We start from the raw sequence: 5892 nt of genomic DNA on the forward strand, positions 1-5892 counted from the left end.
GACATTTCGGCCATCTCTGATTAGCATAAAGTCACCAAGAGGCAGGAACGCCCCCTTAACGGCGAGGGCGAGTACCCACTGCGATTCAATTATGACATTTTTCTGATCAATCCGCTTGGCTTTGATTTGATTTCATTTTCCTGCACTTGTGCAGGGCGTTGACGTCTGCCAAATGTTACAAATTGTCCGTGCCCCGAGTGGCCCGGGGCCATGTGAGTTGCACGCAAATTGATGGGTAAGCATGTGGCATAAACGGAAACACTAACATCGTTAGGAGTGCCTGTTAGAGGCCAGAGGGTGCCAGAATAACAAAGTAAAGAAATAACAATCATAACCATTTTTGAGTTACCATGCCCCGAGGCATTTGTTTTCATTTATGACCGAATGACTCGATTTTTATGGTCGCTTAGGGTTAATTGAGGCTACAGATTCTAGGGGGGAGTCTGTTTTGGGGGTGGCTTGTTGTTAGATGTTTGTCTTGGTTGCAAGTTCTGGTAAATACCTACAAGACAAGGTACTTTTGACCTAGAAAATGACTTATTCCTCTTAAAGAAATTTGTCTTCCCTTTAAGGGCTTCTTTAAAGTCCATCCTTAACTTCATAAATGGATAAAAAATTCCATGAAATTCCATCGATTGCAACTGCGACATTGACATGAAATGCAAAAGGAATTTCCGCTTCCGTTTCTGCTCGGAATGCTGTTGCAGTGCCACAGCATCCTTGTCCAGGATAATGGCAACTAAGTTTGTCTCAATCGCAGTCTCACTTTGAATTTGATTGATTCGCTGGCTGCTGCTGTGAGGCTCAGTAGTATCCTCTTAAATTACTTAACCACATTTACCGATTACGCCAAAGAGAGTATTAGGTCCTGGTAGTTGAGCGCAGCAGGAGTTCCTGCGTTTGGTGTAAATTTTCACACATTATTCGAATGCCAGGACAGGGACGCGACAATTACCGGGCTCCGATAACATTGTCTACCGGGATTTGGTTCGCCTCTGTGACCCGGAGCATCTCTTCCGAACCAGCTGATAATGTTAATATGCGCCGCAGGACATCAAACACCGGCCTGAGCCTGAGCCCAAGCCCGAAGCGAAGGATCAGGAAGAGGTAAAGAGGCCACTCAACTGTGTTTGGCCAATCCGCTTATGCTTTTGTCCCGTTCTCTCGCAGGCAGCGAATTAGGCCAAATACCTTCCATGGGCCAGGATTATCGCTGGAGTGCGATTGTTAAATGAACAACGTCGTTTCCGCCAAAGGAATACCCAGGAATTGTGTGCAACCGCAAATTCTTTCTTCAAGATCGTTTTGCGACCATGTTTGCTACTGTATTCGTACACGATCCTTTCACTCTCCATACCGGGCTTCCTCTCTTTGTCGCTCTCTGCTCCTCAGCTGCCTGCTAATGTGATCCTGATCCTTATCTCAGCATGCGTCCTTTGTCCTGGCCATGTGAGTGTGTGCGTGTTTTCACAGCATTCAGACGCATTCGCCCTCATTAGCAGCTTAGGGGCGTTGACGTGTTTTGCTTGTTTACAATTTTTGCTACTTGCCTTTCATGTTTTCCAATGTCCTTGCGATATCCTGAAAGACTCTTCCTTGAGCGAGAGCACTTCCCTTTCAAGAGGGTATGTACAAGAGGTTCCTGAAAGGCCGATCCATTAAATAATAGTATCATTGCACTTGGAACCGAAGAGGAAAAACAGCAACGCCTCCAGGGTTGAAAAGCGGTCGGGGATGATTTTTTAACTCAAATCTGGCGATTCCGATCGCTCGTTAGCTAATTTAGTTCACAATTGATCGCTCAGGACGATCTTTACTCTAAGGGTTACATTAAATTGATTTTGATTTTGGGGATTTAAAAAAGTCGCATTTACTCTTACATTAGTATTGGTAAAGACACATGTTCCCTAATTTTAAATCAGAAAAAACTTTTTCAAATTATTATTTTTCTAAAATATTTTGACTCTGAAGCAGATTGGTGGAGAATCGATCTACAATCTATCTATCGATTAAGGTATTCCGCTTAAAAATCTGATAAATATTGGCAAAGCTATGGCCTTCCCAGTAGCCCCTATACTCCACCCCGTGCATTTTCTCATTTTTAAGGGGACCCCCTAGGAAATTTGAAAAAAAATCTGAAAAAAATGTTGCATGTAGATTTTGATGCAGATTTGTGGAGAATCGATCCACAAATCGATTAAGGTATTCCGCTTAAGAATCTGATGAATATTGGCAAAGCTTTGACTTTCGCTGTGGTTCAAATGCTTAACCTTTCCCATATATTAAAAAACACTATGTACAATATTTAATGTTTCGTTTGTCGATAAAACTTTGAAAGTTTGTTGACATTTTATTTTATTTAGACCCAAACCTTACACAATATTTTACCAACAGATGGCGCTGCATGATGAAATGTAGGAAACATTTAGCAAGCAGTTTATGCACTGCTTAGACATTTACAGAAGCAGGTTATTATTATTATTATTATTGTTTTTGTCTTATATTCATTTAATTATATTTTTTTTTATTTCAATTTATATTAGAAAATGAAAGACGTGACTTTTTTTTCAGAATTTATAAATAAATGTAACATCAGGAAAGCATAATCTTGTACTATATAGGAAGGCACGTTCTTGTTAGAATAAGGACTATCGAGAGGACAATTCTGTCCAGAAAAGTATTTAAATGGCATCCTGATTGGCTTAATTGATTCATTAATTTATTTTCAAGTACTGAAAATCGTTTATGTTTTCTTGAAAGTATCTGGATGAGCTGAAGATATGGCGACTGATTTAAGGAAGGAACTTACAGCTGCTTGAATCGCTCACAAAAAGAAACATCTAACCAAACAATGAAAAAAGTCGGAAGCTGGCAAATGTTAAGCAAGAATAATGCGTTACACGAAACTGCACTAAGCGCAACATTTTCGGGTTTACGCCAAGTTCTTTTTTTTTGTTTTATTTGGCTATCTTTTATGGGCCTCTTGCAGTGCAAATCGAGCTGAAGACAGACACAAAGGGAAAAGGAAGGAGCCTGGAGGATGAAAACTTCCTGTCAGTCAAGATGGCCAGAAGACCAGAAGCCTTCCTTTTTGGCCTAGACAAATTACCACCGAGTTCTCCAGCAGTCATCAGTCAGAGCCGGAGGACAGTAAAAATCTTTTTGGGTCCCGGGACCACATAGGAAAGTGTCGACAAAAAATGGTCGCCAACCCGCATATGCCCATGCTAATTAGGGCCGTCCTGAGGGACTGACAACTGGACCTGGGCCAATTAAATGGTTAAGCTGGCTTTCGGGTTCGAGCTTGTCATAAATTTTGACTGATTATGCGTATTCGTCTTTGTCGTCGAATAGGGACGCCTTTAACCACCCACTGTCCCGGCCGAAGGACCCATGCCCCATGTCCCTGTACCCCAGCCCCTTGCTGAGTATCCTTTATAACAAGTACCCGTGACAACTGAAGAAATTTCTGCGGCAAACGCCCCCCATCCTCCCAAGTGTCCTCAGCAATTCATCATTCAATTAAATTGACCGCAAAGAGCCGCATTTCACATCATTCTCAGTTCGTCGACATCTTCTGAGGTTGCGTTTTAAAGTTAGCCCAAAGTGAAATCCTTTAATGCGCTGCCAGCAGTTGCTGCAATCGATTATCCTTTCAATAAAACGCCGCGGCCCGAAAAAAAAAAACTTTTCCTCTCTCTAGAACCGGAGGGTGGGCGGTCGGATATTGGGGGATATTGATTTGAGGTTGATTTATGCGCTGGCTTAAAAGCGAATTGTTGTGAGCTGCTAACTGGAAATCTGTTTGGCTGCACGTACTTGTTGGTCCTTCCTATGTTCTCCATGTGTGTGTGTGTTTGTGTATATGGAAGCCTCCTTCTGACATCCCCGCCTCCTGGCGGGCTTAAGCGATTCCCAAACAAAGTCGAAAAGTCGTCGTGCATGTTCAAAGAACGCTCTGAATCCTTTGCATTTGAACTGCGTTTTTTGTGGCTAAAGTTTTTTGGTATGCGAGGCCAGTCGCCTCAAGGATTTCGCCGCTGTCCTAGTCACAGTCACTATCCTGTCCCACTCCGCTTTGGATTTTCGTAAAGTGATTTACGACCCGATCATGCCGAGCATTCAAAATTCCATTTAATTGAGACCTTCTTGGCATGATTATCTGCCGGAGAAATATTGTGAAATTCATTCACTCCCCGCCATATGCATGTTCTTTAAAAAATATAGTTTTTTTGTATAAACACACCTTTTTTTGATACGTCTTTGATAAATTAACACTCGAAGTTAGATATTTGCTTTATGGCAAAATATAAAAAAAGAAATGAACAATGTTTTGGACGCTCTAATAAGCGAGCCAAACGCCGAATTGAGACGTTATCACGATTTATTCCTCTTGTTTGCTTTATAATACACTAATCAAATGGTACACCCGAAGAAAAATTGTTAAATAAAGAATAACTGGTAAAAAATAAATCAATATCAATAAATAAATCCATCAATTTTAAATAATTTTCCATTATCCTTAGAGATCGAATAATAATACAAAACTAAAGGAAAGATATTCACAATAAAAACTTATTTAAGTATAAGAATTATTTTTCTACAATAGATTTTAGGAATATTCTCGGTGCCCCTCACTACATATTGTATGCTTTTGATCTATTTCTTTAGAAGCTGTTTCATTTATGATTATAATTTAATTTTTGGAATATTTTTCTTATATTTCTTTATTGCTTTTATTATAATAAATACCTTGAAACTTTAGCAGAAATTCAAAAAGCAAAAAAATGTATATAATATTGGTAGATTGGCCCCCGATATAATCCTCCTCAGCCCAATCCACAATCTGTTTACATTAACCATCATATGACTTTATAAGCTAATAAATAAAGCAAAAAATCAAATGTGTGATTCGATACAGCTGTTTTCAGTGACGCCTTATGATTGTGGACATTATTTTTTACTTTGAATATCTAATTATCACTTGAAGAATAACAACCTGGTATTGGAAACAATGATAGCTATGTATATTGGGTAGGTGGAGGAATAAGTATATCAAACGGGAGACGGACAGCCTTTGTGAAGCGCGGTTGCCATGGCAGGTTCTCATTTCGCTGGCATTTCGTTGTCTGACTAATTCAACATTTGTGCAGCGCATGCAAAATATTATCAAAATTCCTCCAAACATTCGCAGGACTCAAAGGACCCTGTCTTCCCCACCCGCTAGTCAGGGGTCTGTAAAAATAGCGGAACCAGAAACTAATAAACGACAACAGGTGAAGCCGCGCTGACACGTGGCTGAAATGCTGAAAAAGAATTTAAACCGGGGAGTGGACTTTTGGCAATAACTGCGGGCTTAGAGCAAGGTTGCCACGCAACCGGATGTCGAGTAGTTGCCTCATTTCGCGGGCACTTCGATGGCCGCTGCCTATCGATAGCCCCCCAGGCTCTGTTATCGAAAAGGGCGCCAAAAAAGGCTATCATTTTGTATGAATCCCCCGATTCGCTAGCCGCCTCCCCCAATTCGTCGGCCATTATAAAGGGCGTGGCCTAGCTCACGTACGCACGATACTCGTCTCGCTTGCACTCGCTTGATGCGAGTGGGACAGCAAGAAAGTCTTACCATCTGGCCGTCTCTTTCCAATAGCTATATTTGTTTTTTTTTCTGGGAGATTTTTGCAAATCAATGCAGGAGATAACCCGCAGGCGGATAATGCGCGACTTGCCCCGTCGATTATACGAAAGACACTGTCATGGGTGGGGGAGGCGAAGGGCCGGGATGCGGGTACTGCCAGGGGGTGGCACGGGCAGGGCAGTAGGCGATTGCGCAGTCGTTGCCGTTGTCGATGCCCGACGTTATCAGCTCCGGAGTCAATTCGATTTGATTTTTTC

The sequence above is a fragment of the Drosophila bipectinata genome, chromosome 2R (genome assembly GCF_030179905.1).
Source record: "Drosophila bipectinata strain 14024-0381.07 chromosome 2R, DbipHiC1v2, whole genome shotgun sequence".
Classification (NCBI taxonomy): Eukaryota; Metazoa; Arthropoda; class Insecta; order Diptera; family Drosophilidae; genus Drosophila; species Drosophila bipectinata.